The sequence below is a fragment of the Haematobia irritans genome, chromosome 4 (genome assembly GCF_050003625.1).
Source record: "Haematobia irritans isolate KBUSLIRL chromosome 4, ASM5000362v1, whole genome shotgun sequence".
NCBI classification, from domain to species: domain Eukaryota; kingdom Metazoa; phylum Arthropoda; class Insecta; order Diptera; family Muscidae; genus Haematobia; species Haematobia irritans.
In genome coordinates, this window is record NC_134400.1 from 105,255,975 (window position 1) to 105,277,652 (window position 21,678).

Here is a 21,678-nt window from a genome sequence, read left to right on the forward strand (position 1 = left end):
ATGTTGACAAAATTTTCTACAGAAATAAATTTTTTACAAAATTTTCTATAGAAATAAAATTTTGACAAAATTTTCTATGGAAATAAAATGTTGACGAACATTTCTATAGAAATAAACTTTTTACAAAACTTTCTATAGAAATGAAATTTTGACAAAACTTTCTATAGTAATAAAATTTGACAATTTTTACATGGCTGTTAGAGGCCATATACTAACGAAATGTACCAAATTTCAACCGCATCGGATGACTTTTGCTCCTCCAAGAGGCTCCGGAGGTCAAATCTGGGGAAATAAAATGTTGACAAACATTTCTATAGAAATAAACTTTTTACAAAACTTTCTATAGAAATGAAATTTTGACAAAACTTTCTATAGTAATAAAATTTGACAATTTTTACATGGCTGTTAGAGGCCATATACTAACGAAATGTACCAAATTTCAACCGCATCGGATGACTTTTGCACCTCCAAGAGGCTCCGGAGGTCAAATCTGGGGATCGGTTTATATGGGAGCTATATATAATTATGGACCGATATGGACCAATTTTTGCATGGTTGTTAGAGACCATATACTAACACCACGTACTAAATTTCAATTGGATCGGATGAATTTTGCTCATCCAAGAGGCTCCAGAGTTCAAATCTGGGGATCGGTTTATATGGGAGCTATTTATAATTATGGACCGATATGGACCAATTTTTGCATGCTTATTAGAGACCGTATACTAACATCAGGTACCCAATTTCAAACGGATCGGATGGATTTTGCCCCTCCAAGAGGCTCCGGAGGTCAAATCTGGGGATCGGTTTATATGGGAGCTATATATAATTATGGACCGATATGGACCAGTTTTTGCATGGTTGTTAATGACCATATACTAACACCACGTACCAAATTTCAATCGGGTAGGATGAAGTTTGCTCCTCCAAGAGGCTCCGGAGGTCAAATCTGGGGATCGGTTTATATGGGGGCTATATATAATTATGGACCGATATGGACCAATTTGTGCATGGTTGTTAGAGACCGTATACTTAGACCACGTACAAAATTTCAACCGGATCGGATGAATTTTGCTGCTCCGGAAGGCTCCGCAAGCCAAATTTGGGGATCGGTTTATATGGGGGCTATACGTAAACGTGGGCCGATATGGCCCATTTTCAATACCATCCGACCTACATCAATAACAACTACTTGTTCCAAGTTTCAAGTCGATAGCTAGTTTCGTTCGGAAGTTAGCGTGATTTCCACAGACGGACGGACAGCCGGACAGACGGACAGACGGACGGACGGACATGCTTAGATCGCCTCAGAATTTCACCACGACCCAGAATATATATACTTTATGGGGTCTTAGAGCAATATTTCGATGTGTTACAAACGGAATGACAAAGTTAATATACCCCCATCCTATGGTGGAGGGTATAAACACGGAACAAACGAACATCGGTAGCTATATCACTTTTCAAGCGATATTTTTTCTTTGCCTGTAGTTGGCCAAATCTCCTAAAATATCCATGTTTGTATCCTACAAAAGGCCCCAGGGTGACATGGATTTTATCTTTCTTTTTTTCATTACTGACTAACCTCCCCATAACTTCTCATGCTATGATTTATTCATTTTGCTTCGAATTTGTAAATTGCATTTGCCCTCTTTCCTACTCTATCCCTCTCTCTCTCTTCCTTGATAGTTCATTGTATTGGTGCCCTCTAGCTTTGCTTAGTAGATTTGTACCAGCAGAATATATCTGCATGAATAGTTTTCAATTTGACTGAGATTCAAATCTAAGTGGTGGTCTGTTACAAAAAAAGCCAGAAAACGCAATACGAACACTTCAGTTTTCAAATCCAGGCTCGACTTTAAGTAAAAACTAACAGGTTGGCTGATAAGTCCCCGGTCTGACACATAGATGGCGTCGCTAGTATTAAATGCATATTATTTTTATATAGTACCAACCTTCAAATGATTCGTGTCAAAATTTGACGTCTGTAAGTCAATTAGTTTGTGAGATAGAGCGTCTTTTGTGAATCAACTTTTGTTATTGTGAAAAAAATGGGGAAAAAAGGAATTTCGTGTTTTGATAAAATACTGTTTTCTGAAGGGAAAAAATACGGTGGAAGCAAAAACTTGGCTTGATAATGAGTTTCCGGACTCTGCCCCAGGGAAATCAACAATAATTGATTGGTTGCAAAATTCAAGCGTGGTGAAATGAGCACGGAGGACGGTGAACGCAGTGGACCCCCGAAAGAGGTGGTTACCGACGAAAACATCAAAAAAATCCACAAAATGATTTTGAATGACCGTAAAATGAAGTTGATCGAGATAGCAGAGGCCTTAAAGATATCAAAGGAACGTGTTGGTCATATCATTCATCAATATTTGGATATGCGGAAGCTCTGTGCCGCGCGAGCTCACATTTGACCAAAAACAACAACGTGTTGATGATTCTGAGCGGTGTTTGCAGCTGTTAACTCGTAATACACCCGAGTTTTTCCGTCGATATGTGACAATGGATGAAACATGGCTCCATCACTACACTGCTGATTCTAATCGACAGTCGGCTGAGTGGACAGCGTCCCGTGAACCGTCTCCGAAGCGTGGAAAGACTCAAAAGTCCGCTGGCAAAGTAATGGCCTCTGTTTTTTGGGATGCGCATGGAATAATTTTTATCGATTATCTTGAGAAGGGAAAAACTATCAACAGTGACGCGTTATGGTGTTATTAGAGCGTTTGAAGGTCGAAATCGCGGCAAAACGGCCCCATATGAAAAAGAAAAAAGTGTTGTTCCACCAAGACAACGCACCGTGCCACAAGTCATTGAGAACGATGCCAAAAAATCATGAATTGGGCTTCGAATTGTTTCCCCACCCACCGTATTCTCCAGATCTGGCCCCCAGCGACTTTTCCTTGTTCTCAGACCTCAAAAGGATGCTCGCAGGGAAAAAAAATTGGCTGCAATGAAGAGGTGATCGCCGAAACTGATGCCTATTTTGAGGCAAAACCGAAGGAGTACTACCAAAATGGTATCAAAAAATTGGAAGTTATTTTTGAAACAACAACACAGCCCATTTCGTTTATATCAAACACTGTTCTTTTCTGACTTTAGGTCTTTAATAAGACACATTTTACAGTTCAAAATTTAATATAGTACAATGTAATGTTGAACATTTTTTCGGAATCTTCCGAACATATCTGAAATATATGTAAAAATATATGTACGAAGCAGGGATCGAACCCACGACCCTTGGCATGCCAGTCGGACGTAGCAACCACTGCTCCACGGTGCCAAACTAAATATGTTTGTTTCTGTTAAATAAACTTTGTTTATTCGGTTCGTGGGCGCCGCAAGCTATGCTATATAAATATAACTTATATGGATATTTATCTATTGATGACCATAACAGGTACATAGCTCAGTGGTTAGTGTGTTGGCTTACAAAGTGCATGGTCCGCGGTTCGATTCTCCGTCCAGGCGAAAGGTAAAAAAAAATTAAAAATTTATAAAATCGTATAATTTCTTCTACATTGTTGGTATTACAGGAAAAGGTGTTAAGAACTAAAAAACCTCGTGGATGTGAGAATGATGTGAGGGAAAATGCAATTAGCGAAAACAATGTGTTTTTATACCCTTCACCACTACTGTGGTACAGGGTATAATAAGTTTGTGCATTTGTATGTAACGCCAAGAAATAGTGGTCATAGACCCATCTTTTAGTATACCGATCGGCTTAGAATTAAATTCTGAGTCGATTGAGCGATGTCCGTCCGTCTGTCTTTATATGTAATTTTGTGCACAAAGTACAGCTCGCAATTTAAGTCCGATCGTCCTCAAATTTGGCATAGGGCCGTTTCTTGGGACAGAGACAATCGCTATTGGTTTTGGAAAAAATCGGTTCAGATTTAGATATAGCTGCCATATATATTTATCCTCGATTTGGTCATAGTTAGCGTGTTTATCAACCGTTTTTCTTGAAATACCGTACATCCAAATATTTTATGAATCTCGAAAATCCTACAAAATATCAGCCAAATCGGTTCAGATTTAGATATAAAGGGTGATTCTTTTGAGGTTAGGATTTTCATGCATTAGTATTTGACAGATCACGTGGGATTTCAGACATGGTGTCAAAGAGAAAGATGCTCAGTATGCTTTGACATTTCATCATGAATAGACTTACTAACGAGCCACAACGTCGGATTTTCAGTGAATGGGCCCTAGAAAAGTTGGCAGAAAATCCGCTTTTTTATCGACAAATTTTGTTAAGCGATGAGGCTCATTTCTGGTTGAATGGCTACGTAAATAAGCAAAATTGCCGCATTTGGAGTGAAGAGCAACCAGAAGCCGTTCAAGAACTGCCCATGCATCCCGAAAAATGCACTGTTTGGTGTGGTTTGTACGCTGGTGGAATCATTGGACCGTATTTTTTCAAAGATGCTGTTGGACGCAACGTTACGGTGAATGGCGATCGCTATCGTTCGATGCTAACAAACTTTTTGTTGCCAAAAATGGAAGAACTGAACTTGGTTGACATGTGGTTTCAACAAGATGGCGCTACATGCCACACAGCTCGCGATTCTATGGCCATTTTGAGGGAAAACTTCGGAGAACAATTCATCTCAAGAAATGGACCGGTAAGTTGGCCACCAAGATCATGCGATTTGACGCCTTTAGACTATTTTTTGTGGGGCTACGTCAAGTCTAAAGTCTACAGAAATAAGCCAGCAACTATTCCAGCTTTGGAAGACAACATTTCCGAAGAAATTCGGGCTATTCCGGCCGAAATGCTCGAAAAAGTTGCCCAAAATTGGACTTTCCGAATGGACCACCTAAGACGCAGCCGCGGTCAACATTTAAATTAAATTATCTTCAAAAAGTAAATGTCATGGACCAATCTAACGTTTCAAATAAAGAACCGATGAGATTTTGCAAATTTTATGCGTTTTTTTTTAAAAAAAAGTTATCAAGCTCTTAACAAATCACCCTTTAGCTCCCACATATATATCTTTCGTCCGATTTAGACTCATATGACCACAGAGGCCAAAGTTTACTACCAATCTTCGTGAAATTTTGCACAGAGGGTAGAATTGACATTCTACCAATGCTTGGTAAATTTGATTGAAATCGGTTCAAATTTAGATATAGCTCCCATATATATCTTTCGTCCGATTTGAACTTATATGGCCACAAAAGCCAGAGTTTTGCCGTGATTTGCTTCAAATTTTGCACAAGGGGTACATTTAATAGTATCGTTAAGTGTGTCAAATTTTAAAATCGGTTCAGATTTAGATATAACTCACATATATATCTTTCGCCCGGAGTACAACTTTGGCGACCAGGGGGTCCAAAGTTATACTCCCATTTACGTGAAATTTCGCATATATAGCAGAATTATTATTCTAACTATACATGTCAAATTTAGTCAAAATCGGTTCAGATTATATATAGCTCCCATATATACGTACACCAGAGTTGGGGAAATATGATAGACTGTTACACATTTTAGACCCATTTTCAATGGAAGCTTCCTCCAATTAACTTGATAGCGTAAGCCGATTTAAATTTTAATTCTAGAGATTTTGTAGAAGTAAAAAAATTGTCTCCTTTATATAGCTTCCAGCAAATGTGAAGTAGTTTAGATGGTAACACAAATTTTGGTCTACATAGGGGTGAAGGGTATAATATAGTCTGCCCCGCCCGACTTTATACTTTACTTACTTGTTTTTTTTTTTATACCCTCCATCATAGGATGGGGGTATATTAACTTTGTCATTCCGTTTGTAACACATCGAAATATTGCTCTAAGACCCCATAAAGTATATATATTCTGGGTCGTGGTGAAATTCTGAGTCGATCTAAGCATGTCCGTCCGTCCGTCCGTCCGTCCGTCCGTCTGTTGAAATCACGCTAACTTCCGAACGAAACAAGCTATCGACTTGAAACTTGGCACAAGTGGTTGTTATCGATGTAGGTCGGATGGTATTGAAAATGGGCCATATCGGTCCACTTTTACGTATAGCCCCCATATAAACCGATCCCCAGATTTGGCTTGTGGAGCCTCTAAGAGAAGCATATTTCATCCGATCCGGCTGAAATTTGGTACATGGTGTTGGTAGATGGTCTCTAATCTATCGGTCCATAATTATATATAGCCCCCATATAAACCGATCCCCAGATTTGGCATGTGGAGCCTCTAAGAGAAGCATATTTCATCCGATCCGGCTGAAATTTGGTACTTGGTGTTGGTAGATATTCTCTAACAATCGTGCAAAAATTGGTCCACATCGGTCCATAATTATATATAGCCCCCATATAAACCGATCCCCAGATTAGGCTTGTGGAGCCTCTAAGAGAAGCATATTTCATCCGATCCGGCTGAAATTTGGTACATGGTGTTGGTAGATGGTCTCTAAAAATCATGCAAAAATTGGTGTACATCGGTCCATAATTATATAAAGCCCCCATATAAACCGATCCCCAGATTTGGCTTGCGGAGCCTCAAAGAGAAGCAAATTTCATCCGATCCGGCTGAAATTTGGTACATGATGTTGGTATATGGTCTCTAATAACCATGCAAAAATTGGTCCACATCGGTCCATAATTATATATGGACCCATATAAACCGATCTCCAGATTTGGCTTGCGAAGCCCCAAAGAGAAGCAAATTGCATCCGATCCGCCTGAAATTTGGTACTTGGTATTGTTATATGGTCTCTAATAACCATGCCAAAATTGGTCCACATCGGTTCATAATTATATATAGCCCCCATATAAGCCGATCCCCAGATTTGGCTTGCGAAGTCTCCAAGAGAAGCAAATTTCATCCAATCCGGTTGTAATTTTGAACATGGTGTTAGTATATGATCTTTAACAACCGTGCCAGAATTGGTCCATATCGGTCCATAATTATATATAGTCCCCATATAAAACGTTCTCCAGATTTGACCTCCGGAGCTCTTGGAGGAGCAAAATTCATCCGATCCGGTTCAAATTAGGAACGTGGTGTTAGTATATGGTCGCTAACAACCATACAACAATTGGTCCAATCACTCAAAAATTGGTCCATATCGGTTCATAACCATGGTTGCCACTAGAGCCAAAATTAATCTACCAAAATTTTATTTATATAGAAAATTTTGTCAAAATTTTATTTCTTTAGAAAATTTTGTCAAAATTTTATTTCTAGAGAAAATTTTGTTAAAATTTTATTCGGTTCACAATAAAATTTTCATCATTGTCAAAATTTTATTTCTATAGAAAATTTTGTTCAAATTTTATTCGGTTCATAATCATGGTTGCCACTCGAGCCAAAAATAATCTACCAAGATTTTATTTCTATAGAATATTTTGTCAAAAGTCTATTTCTATAGAAAATTTTGTTAAAATTTTATTTCTGTAGAAATTTTTATCAAAATTTTCTTTCTATAGAAAATTTTGTCAAAATTTTTATTTCTATAGAAAATTTTGTTAAAATTTTATTTCTGTAGAAAATTTTGTCAAAATTTTATGTCTACTTTGTCAAACTGAATTATATACGTATTGGATCGATCTTTTTTGATTTAATATATACCACGTATGGACTTACATACAATTTAGAAGATGGTGTTAGGAGGTTTTAAGATACCTTGCCATCGGCAAGCGTTACCGCAACTTAAGTAATTCGATTGTGGATGGCAGTGTTTAGAAAAAGTTTCTACGCAATCCATGATGGAGGGTACATAAGCTTCGGCCTGGCCGAACTTACGGCCGTATATACTTGTTTTTTTTTTGAGTTAGTCTTTATGAAATTGTTTTTACATCCTGGAAAAGAATAAACGTTTATCACAAAATGTATATACTTTTCTTCTTCCTTACAGCGAAAACCAAATGAGAAACGAACATTGTCTAAAATTTCGTTTGGGAGGAAAGAATTATTTTTTTGCGTGTATGGAAAATTTTGTCAATGTGTTATTTCTATAGAAAATTTATGAAGCATTTCATAGTTGGAGAGGAACATTTTGCAAGATCGTCGAAAACATCAAGAATTCTACCAATCTACCAAACAGTAAAACATCTGCCATTTGGTAGACTCGTGTTCATAATTGTACATAGCCCCCATATAAAGCGACCCCCATATTTCAATTCTGGCTCTATTACCGCACAAAATTTCATATCGATTCGTAATTATTTCTTCCCTATATATACCGGTCAAGAACTGAATATATACGCTTGTAGTCGACCTTTCTTTTGTCTACTATATATCCCGCATGGACTAACTTACAATTTAGAAGATGATGTTAAGAAGTTTTAAGATGCCTTGCCCTCGGGCGCAACCCAAGTAATTTAATTGTGGATGACCGTTTTAAGTAGAAGATTCCATGGTGGAGGGTACATAAGATTCGGCCTGGCCGAACTTACGGCCGTATATACTTGTTTTTTGTACATTTTGATTTTTCGACTTTTTCAAAACAAGTCAGTTTACTATTTTGCTATGGATTCATTGCAGCTAAAATAAATGAGAGTTTTATTGCAATAATTGAAGTATGAATTTAATTTAAAATTTTATATATGATACGATTTATTATTTATTATTTTGTTTTCACCCCTCCTTTCTTTCAGAGTTGCATCAGTTTGGGTTGGCTACGTTAAGACATTTTAGCTCATTGTTTGTCTGAGACTTACGGCAAAATGTGTATTTTCTAGCAGAGGAGATTTTAAATTTCCTCCGCTCGGACTTCTCTTCTGAGTTTTTCTGATTTAATCGCTTCGCAAAAAAAGGGGAGAGGACATCATATTTACCACAGCAACTGCAACAACATTAACCACAAAATGTTTTTATCAATTTACTGCCTTTAACTACAGCAATATCAACAACAATAGGGGAATGACCCCAGTCAATGTGGTCAAAAAGATTTAACTTCTATTTAATTCCTGCAGCCTAAGGCCACCAAAAAGAGAAAAGTGCAAGTGGTAAGTAATACCCCTAAATCAAGCCTCTAAAGTCATTCTCATTGGAGGCATTATCATTTTAAGTTTCATATTTTTCCCATATCCCTTTTGCTTTGTCTGTTTTTAATAACCCAGCAAAAAAGTGTAGCCAAAAAATCAATGACACTATATTTTTATAGCCTTCACCATACGACGGGGATATACCAACTTTATCATTCCGTTTGTAGCATATCGCAATATTGGTCTCAGATCCCATAATGGATATGTATTCTGGGTCGTGGGAAAATTCAGATTCGATCTAGCGTGGTCCGTCCGTCTGTTGAAATCACGCTAACTTACGAACAAACCACACCCAGAGAAGGAATATGATCACCTCAACCATGTTTCGAGAGCAAAATGTTATTTTTGGACGGAGAACATGTAACATGTTTGCGGCAACCATGTTATTTTCTCATAAAGCATATGTCTGACTTCGACAATCATGTATATGTTTGCCGAGAAAACAACATTTTTGCGACAAAAATGTTCCATAGTCACCGTCCAAAAATAACATTTTGCTCTCGAAACATGGTTGAGGTGATCATATTCCTTCTCTGCGTGCAATCTATCGACTTGAAAGCTGTTATTGATGTAGCTCAGATGGTATGGCAATTGGGCCATATCGGACCACTATAGCCTCTATATAAACCGACCCACAGATTTGACTTCCGGAACCTTTTGGAAGTGTAAATTTCATCCGTACCCGGTTGAGATTTGGTATTCAATGTTAACATAGTATATGTCCTTCAACGACCAAGCAAAAATAGGTTCATATCGGTCCATTGATTTTGCGATTATTTTTAGGTTAATGGATTTCGATATTTTTCATGCAAAAATTCGACTAAGCCATGATTTAATTAGCGATTTATACACTGAAAACAATATTCATCTAATATGAAAATTTGTGTTACCTACATTTTAGAAAAAAAGAAAAGTTAATTAAAACAAGTACATACGGCCGTAAGTTCGGCCAAGCCGAATCTTATGTACCCTCCATCATAGATCTATTAAAGGCTGTAATCCGCAATCGAACTACTTGGGTTGGGGTAACACTTGTCGATGGCAAGGTATCTTAAAACTTCTTTACATCGTCTTCGAAATTGCACGTTAGTCCATATGGGTGGTATTAGACAAAAAAGTCAGAATAAATACCTACATAAACTTCTTTAGTTCGTGATTGGTTTATATACGGTAGTCTATAAATAATGTTCAACGGAAATGAACCAATTTTTGCGCGGTAATTAGACAGTCAAAAGTGAAATATGGAAGTCAGTTTATTTGGGGGCTCTATATAATTAGGAACCAATATGGACCAATCTTTGCGTGACTAGTACTAAATCTTAGCAGCATCAGATTAAATTTCCTTGTCTAGGACGCTCAAGAAGTAAAATCTGGGGACCGGTTTATCTCCGGGCTATATAATTATAGATTGATACGGACCAATTACCATATACTACCTACACAACGTACACAATTTCAACTGAGTCGGATGAAATTTGCTTCGGATGTCAAAAAAATTTTTTTTTTTATATGGGGACTATAAATACTTATGAGTCGATATGAACCAATTTTGGCAGGGTTGTAAGGTCATATACTAACACATGGTTCCAAATTTCAACCTGATCGGATGAAATTTTCTCCTCTAGGAAGCTCAAGAAGTAAAATCTGGGAATCGGTTTATCCGGGGGCTATATATAATTTTGGACCTATAGGTCCATATATATATATGGACCAATTTCTGCATAGTTGTTAGAGACCATATAATAACACCACGTATCAAATTTCCACCGGATCGGATGAAATTTGCTTCTCTAAGAGGCTCTGTGAGCCAAATGTGGGGTCGGTTTCTATGGAGGCTATATGTAAAAGTGGGCCGACATGGCTCATTTGCTACTTATGCCAAGTTTAAAGTTGATAGCTTATTTCATTCGGAAGATAGCGTGATTTCAACAGACGAACGGACATCGCTAGGTCCATTCAGATGTTCTCTACGATCCAGAATTTCACTATTTTGTGAAACTAACTTGGTGGGAAGTACTTTTTGTACTGATTTCTCCCATATTGCTATGGTGGAGGATATAACAAGCGGAGTTGTTGTCGTAACTTGTTAAATATTCACTGTACGACCTATATACAGTGCACTCGCTGTAACGTGAACTAATTAAAACCAAGAGATTTCACGTTAGCGAAAATGTTCACGTTAGCGAACTTCAGCGAATTTCAGAACAAAACGTAGCATTATTTGGGAGTTTTACACGTTCTAGGGCGATAGTCTTTTATTTTTATACCCACCACCATAGAATGGTGAAGGGGGTATAAGTTTGTCATTCCGTTTGTAACACATCGAAATACCGATTTCCGACTATACAAAGTATATATATTCTTGATGAGGGAGAAATTGTAAGACTATATAAGCATGTCCGTCTGGCCGTCTGTCTGTTGTAATCACGCTACAGTCTTCAATAATAGAGCTATCATGTACAGAATCGCCTTTTCTCTGCACGCAGGCAAAGTTCGAAGATGGACTATGACGGTCCATATTCTGATATAGCTTCCATATAAACCGCCCGATCCAAGGCCGTATTCAGGGGGGGGATGAGGGGGATCAAACACCCCCCCCCCGAAATGAATGAATATTTTTATATAAATAAATATATATTTTTAGCTACATAGAAAAATCGTATCGAAGATGTTGAAGAAAAGCTGGAGGTTTTATTTTGAAAAACTCTTACCTATAAAACTTGCACAAATCATAGAATAGAATACTAGTTGAAAAGCCCGTCAAACGACGGTCGAAAAAAACAGATTGTTTGTGTTCTCGCACCACAAATTTCATTTTTGGAAAATGTATTTCTGCTTTTTATGTGTATTTGTTGTTCTTTTTGTGAACATGACTCGCTTTGTTTGGCCATAGAACAACAACGAAACAGCCAAACACACGTGTGCAAATGAAATGGAGCAAAACCTGCGAAAAGAACCTGCCTAATTTAGCGATGGAAGCAATAAAGAGATATTTCCAAACGTGCATATTTTAAAAATGTTGGTCACTTTGCCAGTTACTCAGGAATGGAAAATACAATTTTTAAGAAAGTACAAAAAAGGTATTTTTTGATCGGAAAGGTACTTGTTACTAAATTTCAACAAAAATTTCACTTGAATATTATTGTCAAGAGACTGAATTTTAAAGAAAATAAAATTTTGACAAAATTTTCTATATAAATAAAATTTTGCAAAAATTTTCTATAGAAATAAAATTTTCCATTCGTTTTGTTTTGTCATTGTTGGTTTTGATCTTTAAGCATTGTTTTTTTTTTTTGTTGCAGCTTAAAAGCATACATTGACTAAACTACAAGTGTAGTTTAACCAACAGAGGAAAAGAATGTTTGTCAAATTTATTTGGGCAAAGACCTATAGACTGCAAGATGGTTGGATGGTTTCGGAATTACCACATTCCTTATCAGCATCCTCTATTTGCAGCAAAACTATCAACCAATTATCAGAATAAATTCAGGCAGTTCATTAAACCCAACAATGAACCACACTTGAACCCTCCGAAAAAAGGTTTTGTATGATAGCCGGCTTATGCCGAAATAATTTTGCAAAAAAATTCTATAGAAAAAAAATTTTGCAAAATTTTTTCTATAGAAATAAAATTTTGCAAAAATTTCCTATAGAAATAAAATTTTTACAAAATTTTCAATTGAAATAAAATTTTGACAACATTTTCTATAAAAATAAAATTTTGCAAAAATTCTATATAGAAATAAAATGTTGACAACATTTTCTACCGAAATAAAAAATCGATAATATAGAATCGCATTCTTTTTTCGACTAAAACATTCTTGAAGTTCAATAAAATCCTGTTTTTGACTATGTCTTTTACAAAATCGAGATTTTCTTCCCACATGAACATGTCTGTTTTGCCATATTTGTAAAAGACTATTAGCAAATAAGGTTGATAAAGACTTTCTCAAAATATTAAAATATTTTGTCAAAGCTATTGTACCATAAATCTGATATCGACTCAAAAATGTCTACACAAAAGGTACTAAATCATTCGCGGGGGTACTACGTTACTAACCGGGGTGAAAAACTTTTGAAAAAAGTACTATAGTACTGCATTTTCCATCCCTGCAGTTACTACGTGCTCATCCGAACGTTCATTTTCAACAATGAAGAGATTCATGGCTGAACAAGAAGGTTAAATCATGGGCCCATATGATTACAATTTTTTTATTTCGACCAAATTTTAAGATGTCAAAATCATATGTTTATGGTGATTGCAGCTCTCCAAATGACACTGCATAGCAAATGCATCTCAAACAAACTCGCGCATTAATAGCTGGAGAATTGTTCAAAGATGACTTGAGTATCTTGATAACATATTCCAGACCCAAAATACCACGCACATCAGTTTTTAAACTGCATCATAAACTGTTTTTGTTAATAGATGGCGAATATCCATTTGACTGACTTCCATTATTAACTTTGGTCTCATATCGGCGTTCCTCGGATGAATTATCCACTTCACAATAACTCATAGGTGACGCAATTAAATTTGAACCTTTATTTTTCTCTGGATTTGAATTATTTTTTCAGGACAATTGAAAGAATAAATAATTGCCACTTTTACCAATGCCATACGATTCTTTTATCAGCTGATTTTGACTTCTTAAAATTGTAAACAACATATTGAAATTTGTTGTTTTTGTTATCGTGATTCAACCTCCTTATTCAGCCATGGAAGAGATTAAAGACGTATCTTAGAAATTCGACTAGCGAGAGTAGACTCAAAGGATTGGCATTAATGACGGTTCATCGCCGAATAAATGTGCCGACTGAAGAAGTCATTGATTTATTTGCTGCCCAAAAAGCCCGTCGGTTCAATTTAATATTATAAAAATATTGTATACATACCTATGCATAAATAAAATTTTCTACACATGAGATTATATGAATATTTTTTTTTTAAGTTGAACCCCCCCGAATTAAAATCCTGGCTACGGCCTTGGCCCGATCGCCCTATTTGGGGTCTTGGGCTTCTAGAATCCGTAGTTTTTATCCAATTTGCCTGAAATTGGAAATCTAGAGGTATTGTAGGACCATAAAGAGGTGTGCCGAAAATGTGAAGTATCGGTCCATATTTTGCTATAGGCCCCATATAGACCGATCTCCCGATTTTATTTCTTGGGCTTCTTGAATCTGTAGTTTTTATCCAATTTGCCTGAAATTGAAAATCTAGAGGTATTCTAGGACCATAAAAATGTGTGCAGAAAATGGTGATTCTCGCACCATATTTTGATATTGCCCTTATATAGACCGATCTCCCGATTTTAATTCTTGGGCTGCTAGAATCCGTAGTTTTTAACCAATTTGCCTGAAATTGCAAACCTAGAGGCGTTATAGGACCATAAAAAGGTGTGCAGAAAATGGTGATTATCGGACCATATTTTGATATAGTCCCTATATATAGACCGATCTCCCGATTTTAATTCTTGGGCTTCTAGAATCCGTAGTTTTTAACCAATTTGCCTGAAATTGAAAATCTAGAGGTATTCTAGGACCATAAAGAGGTGTCACCTCTCATCAAATGTAGATGAAAACATGTATATACGGCCATAAGTTCGGCCAGGCCGAAGCTTATGTACCCTCCACCATGGATTGCGTAGAAACTTCCACTGAAAACTGTCATCCACAATCGAATAACTTGGGTTGCGGTAACACTTGCCGACGGCAAGGTATCTTAAAACTTAACCACCGTCTTCTAAATTACAAGGTAGTCCATACGTAGTATATATTAAACTAAAAAAGGCCGATTAAATACGTACATAATTAAGTTTAAAGTTTCTATAGAAATAAAATGTTGACAAAATAAAATTTTGACAACATTTTCTATAGAAGTAAAATTTGGAAAAACTTTTTCTATAGAAATAAAAATTTTGGAAAAAGTTTTCTATAGGAATAAAATTTTGACAAAATTTTCTATAGAAATAAAATTTTGACAAAATTTTTTATAGAAATAAAATTTTTACAAAATTTTCAATAGAAATATATATAATTATGGGCCGATATGGACCAATTTATGCATGGTCATTAAAGAACATATACCAACACCATGTACCAAATTTCAGCCGGATCGAATAAAATTTTCGTTTCTTAGAGGCTCCCGCAAGCCAAATCGGGGGATCTGTTTATATGGGGGCTATATATAATTATGCACCGATGTGGACCAATTTTTGCATGGTAATTAGAGAACATATACCAATACCATGTACCAAATTTCAGCCGGATCGGATGAAATTTGCTTCTCTCTCGGATGAAATTTGCTTCTCTTAGAGGCTCCGCAAGCCAAATCGGAGGATCGGTTTATATGGGGGCTATATATAATTATGTACCGATGTGGACCAATTTTTGCATGGTTGTTAGAGACCATATACTAACACCATTTACCAAATTTCAGCCGGATCGGATGAAATTTGCTTCTCTTAGAGCGATCGCAAGCCAAATTTGGGGGTCCGTTTATATGGGGGCTATACGTAAAAGTGGACCGATATAGACCAATTTTTGCATGGTTGTTAGAGACCATATACTAACACCATGTACCAAATTTCAGCCGGATCGGATGAAATTTGCTTCTCTTAGGACAATCGCAAGCCAAATTTGGGGGTCCGTTTATATGGGGGCTATATGTAAAAGTGGACCGATATGGCCCATTTGCAATACCATCCGACCTACATCAATAACAACTACTTGTGCCAAGTTTCAAGTCGATAGCTTGTTTCGTTCGGAAGTTAGCGTGATTTCAACAGACGGACGGACGGACGGACATGCTCAGATCGACTCAGAATTTCACCACGACCCAGAATATATATATATTTTATGGGGTCTTAGAGCAATATTTCGATGTGTTACAAACGGAATGACAAAATTAATATACCCCCATCCTATGGTGGAGGGTATAAAAAATATTTTGTGTTACCGGAAGCTAAGCTACATGCGTCTTAAGTTTTATTTAATCGTTAATTTTTCTCTCTTTTTTCCAGTAAATATATATATACAAATTGGAGCATTCAAAATTGATAGCCACTTAAAGTGTGGTTGGACTTGAACTTTCATATCACAAAGACAAGAAAACCTGTGGGGAAGTCTTCAATTATTTTTTCTATACGAATTTTATAACGATATGGCCGGTTGCTGTAACATAAAAGTAAGTAGAACCATTTTTCCACTTCCGTTTCCGTTTCAAAATGTTAAAGTGTTTGTATATTTTTGTATGTTCCTTCAAGGCAAATTCTGCCTTCGTTTGAGTTGTATTCGATCTAATCTATTTATCCGGATTTGTAAATATTTATCAAATACCAGACATCATCATCAGTAAGCAAAGATTTCTATTTTGGCCACCATCCGGTGGTATAGAGACAAACCTTCAACTTGAAATCTTATACTTGGCAATGGGAAATATATTTCCAACTCGTCTGGTTGACTTGAATTTGTCATGGGTAAACAGGCTCCAGGTGAATGTACATAACATAGTATATCCAAAGTTTAGTTGAAAAAATATTCTATATTGGCAATGTACAAGGTACACCAATCAAGGTGAATTGCTACTTCCATTGCCGTTCTGCGCTACCAATGTGAATCTTTTTAGTGCTGAAACACAATATGAAACGGAAGCTAAGAAAATGTTTGACAAAAAAAATATTTTATTATGTACTATGCTTATTGGAGTAAAACAAATTTGAAAATATTAAACAAGTTACATTAATAATTACACTGAAAATCGTTCATTGAAAAAGAAAGCTTGCCCGGTTCCCGTGAGTTTTCAATTTATCGAATAGATTTGTTGTTTATTGCAGTAGCAATACCATATATGTTACTTGGGACTACGGACTTACCATCACTGGACAGTTTCTTTAACAAAGCACTGTCTGGCTTTGGTATTGATAGCGAACCCAAAAAACGGGGAAATTCACTAAGGATCTATTTAAGACGCAATGTAATTACAAGAAGGAACAGTCTAAGATTCATCTTTTTGTATACCGATCGTCTTAGAATTAAATTCTGAGTCGATCTAGCGATGTCTGTCCGTCTGTCTGTTCATGTGTTCTTGTGTGCAAAGTATGTTACAGCTCGCAGTTTTTGCTCAAAGACGATCCCTATTGAAAAGCTCGGTTCATATTTAAATATAGCCGACTTATATTATTATCAGGGATTTTATCATAACTGACGTATTTATGAACCATTCTTCTTCAAATTTCCTACATCTGAATATTTTATGAGTCCCGTAAAACTTGCAAAATTTGATCTAAATCGGTTCAGAGCTAAATATAGCTCCCGTATGTATCTTTCACCCGATGTGCACTTGTATGCCCCCGAGGCCATGGTTTCATATTGATTTGTTTCAAATTTTCCACAAATATCACATTTAATAGTGATGTTAGGTGTGCGAAATTTGGTTGAAATCGGTTCAGATTTAGTTATATCTTTCGCCCGATTTATAGTCTTATGACCACAGAGGCCGAAGTTTTACTTCTATTTACTAGAGGTGTGCACGTGAGTAATATTTTGCTCACGCACACTCACGAAAGAGAAATCTCATTCACGCACGATATTTTTTGATAGGACTCATGCACGCTCACGAAAAGAAAATTTGTACTCACGCACGAAAATCGTTTTAATGTCGTGATTCACGAATAATTTTATTAGTGATTTACCTATGGAACCTGACTGAAAACATGAGTCTAGTTAAAATCGAGTGCGTTATAAAACTCTTACCATCCTAGGTGGTCACTAAAATTATAAATAAATTCAACTCGTAAGCATTTTATGTTCGTAAGCGGAATTATTTTCGTGAGCGTGTTTTTCCGAAATTCGTTACTCACGCACACTCACAAAGGTATTATTCTCATGACTCACGCTCACGCACGACATTTGGTTGGTTAATCACGCTCACGCACACTCACGCCGTTGTCGTCAGCGTGACTAAGGACTCACGCGTAAGTCACGACAATTTCTTGTCACGTGCACACTTCTTCTACACGCAAAAAAATAATTCTTTCCTCCCAAACGAAATTTTAGACAAACAAAGTTCGTTTCTCATTTGCTTTTCGTTGAAAGTGTATTTGGAAGAAAAGTATATACTTTTTGTGATAAACGTTTATTCTTTTCCAGGATGTAAAAACAATTTCGTAAAGACAAACTCAAAAAAAAACATTGTTTTCTTGCTAATTGCATTTGCCCTCACATCCTTCTCACATCCACGAGGTTTTTTAGTTTTTAACACCTTTTCCTGTAATACCAACAATGTAGAAGAAATTATACGATTTTATAAGTTTTTTAAATTTTTTACCTTTCGCCTGGACGGAGAATCGAACCGCGGACCATGCAATTTGTAAGCCAACACACTATCCACCGAGCTATGTAGCCGTTATTGTCATCAATAGACAATTACCCATATAAGTTATATTTATGTAGCATAGCTTGCGGCGCCCACGAGCCGATTAAACAAAGTTTATTTAACAGAAAAATACATTTAGTTGGGCACCGTGGAGAAGTGGTTGCTACGTCCGACTTGCATGCCAAGGGTCGTGGGTTCGAACCCTGCATCGACCAAAGTTTTTTTTTACATATATTCCAAATATGGTCGGAAGATTCCAAAAAAATGTTCAACATTACATTCTACTATATTAAATTTTTACTATGAACTGTAAAATGTGTCTTATTAAAGACCTAAAGTCAGAAAAGAACAGTGTTTGATATAAACGAAATGGACTGTGTTGTTGGTTCAAAAATACATTTTTTTATAAAAAAATAACAATTTTGTAACAAACGAATTTTTTTTTGGTGATAAAAGTGTATACTTTTCGAAGCAATTCAAAAAACTCTAACAAAAGAAAAACGTTTTCGGTACACGTTTGCCAAACGTTTTTTTTTTCTTTGCGTGTAGTTATGTGAAATTTTGCAGAGTTAGCAGAATTAATATTCAAGCTATACGGGCAAATTTAGTCCAAATCGGTTCAAATTTTAATATAGGATTCATTATATATTTCGCCCGATATCCACTTATATGGCCCCAAATTTTGCACAAAGAGTACAACTAATTGTATCGTCAAGTATGCTAAATATGGTTGAAATCCGTTCAAATTTAGATATAGCTCACATATGTATTTTGCGCCCTATTTAGTTTCATACACCCACCGGAGGCTAAAGTTTCATTCCGATTTACTTGAAATTTTGCACTAAGGGTATAATTAATATATTGGCAATGTGTGCCAAATTTGGTTCAAATTGGTTAAGATTCAGATATAGCTCCCATAGATACGTTCTCCCGATTTGGCTACTTTTAATTATCGCAGTAAAAAAAAGCGTCCCCAAAAAAATAGTAACAAGTATATACAGCAGTAAGTTCGGCCGGGCCGAATCTTAAATACCCACCACCATGAACCAAATATTAGGGTTTCCTTTGAAATTTCAGGAGGGCTTGAGGACACTTCCGGAAGATAAATTTAAAGATTTCACCTATGAGGACTATATCAGGTTCTGGATTTATAAGAACAATTTTTGTTTGAGTTTTAGAGGAATTAACTCTTGTAAGTGTGCAAGCAAATTATAAAATAACGTCTTGATTTGAAATCTTAAATCTGTAGATTTTCACCCGGGAAGTAAAATTTGGAAATTTTACATTGAGTTTCAAGCAATTTTCATGATCAGTTGGCCTTCTACACCCTCAAGAAGTGAAGTCGGTCTTTATGGAGGCATTACCAAATGGACCGATAAAAACTTAATCCGATACACGTTTTTCTGAGCCCCAAATACCAGAATATTTAGAATTTCAGGCAAATCAGATAAAAACTACGGTTTCTAGAAACCCAAGGAGTTAAATCTGGAAATCGTTCTTATGGGGGCTATACTAAAATATGGACCGATACTCACCGTTTTCGGCACACCTCTTTATGGCCCGAAAATACCTCTAGATTTCCAATTTCAGGCAAAATGGATAAAAACTTTGGATTCTAGAAGCCCAAGAAGTAAAATCGGGAAATCGGTCTATATGGGGGCTATACCAAAATATGGACCGATACTCATCATTTTCGGCACACCTATTTATGGTCCTAAAATACTTCTAGATTTCCAATTTCAGGCAAATTGGATAAAAACTACGGTTTCTATAAGCCCAAGACCCCAAATCGGGAGGTCGGTTTATATGGGCACCATACCAAAACATGGACCGATGCTCACCATTTTTGGCACACCTCTTTACGGGTCTAAAGTACCTTTTGATTTCCAAATTCAGATAAATTGGATAAAAACTGCGGTTTCTATAAACCCAAGAAGTAAAATCGGGAGATCGGTCTATATGGGGGCTATACCAAAATATTGACCGATACTCACAATTTTTGGCACACCTCTTTATGGTCTTACAATACCTCTAGATTTCAAATTTCAGGCAAATTGGATAAAAGCTACGATTTCTATAAGCCCAAGAAGTAAAATCGGGAGATCGGTCTATATGGGGGCTATACCAAAATATGGATCGATACTCACAATTTTTGGCACACGTATTTGTGGTCCTACAATACCTCTAGATTTCCAATTTCAGGAAAATTGGATAAAAACTACGATTTCTATAAGCCCAAGACCCCAAATCGGGAGGTCGGTTTATAAGAGGATTATATCAAAACCTGGACCGATATAGCCCATCTTCGAACTTGACCTGCCTGCAGACAAAAGACGAGTTTGTGCAAAATTTCAGCACGATTGCTTCATTATTGAAGACTGTAGCGTGATTACGACAGACAAACAGACAGACAGACGGAAAGACGGACATCGTTATATCGTCTTAGAATGTCTCCCTGATCAAGAATATATATATACTTTATATAGTCGGAAATCGATATTTCGATGTGTTACAAACGGAATGACAAACTTATTATACCCCCGTCACCATTCTATGGTGGTGGGTATAAAAACAGACAGGTGACTTATCAGCCAACCTGTTATGTATCGCCCGATTTCGACTAATCAATCGTTGTACTTTTTTACTAACCGATCGTCGTCAAATTTGGCACAAAGTAATCTTATTTAGCACCCTTTAAGTGTGGACAATTTCATCGAAATCGGTTCAGATTTAGATATAGCTCCCATATATATGTATCGCCCGATTTTCTCAAATTTTTGTCCATGTTTTGAAAACATTTCGAATTACCGTTTTCATGTATAAAATAAAATCCCTCAGTAGGGCCCCTAGTTTTCGAGTTTGTACCTTTTGTTGTTCCTCTGGAGACATTTCCACATGGTTGCATTCATGTGGGTGTCTTTGGTTGTTTACATGAACTGCCATGAAGAAAACCATGACATAAAGCTGCATTTGATGCTTGAAAATTTTCTTGTGATTTTTATCCTTGGAATAGCAACCAACACCCACTGAGTAATTACTACTACAACTAAAATGAACATTTAAACATAATTTAGGCTTAGGAATAAAAAAAGCAAATTTTTCAATGTTCTGTTACAAAAGAAATGTTAACTTCAAGGAAATTCAATTTCAGATTTCTTTCTTTTGAAACCCACCCATCATCTCATCCTTGGTCTACAACATACATTCCAATAGGTCGTGTTCGTGCAGATGTCTTGGGAACGATTTGCATATGGACCACATGAAATAAAGTTTTGTTTACAAGTTTTCTCGGCCGTTTCAATTTTAATTGTTTTCTT

At 36.4% G+C, this 21,678-nt stretch overlaps 1 protein-coding gene across 1 annotated transcript in view; it reads left to right on the forward strand.

The window, feature by feature from the left end:
• Glut1 (Glucose transporter 1) overlaps positions 1-21,678 on the forward strand; it is a 235,356-nt gene that overhangs the window by 32,108 nt on the left and 181,570 nt on the right. Inside the window, exons 2-3 of the mRNA XM_075306958.1 lie at positions 8,596-8,946; positions 16,008-16,171. The gene's annotated coding sequence lies outside the window, so the exon portion shown is untranslated. The remainder of the gene's footprint in view (positions 1-8,595; positions 8,947-16,007; positions 16,172-21,678) is intronic.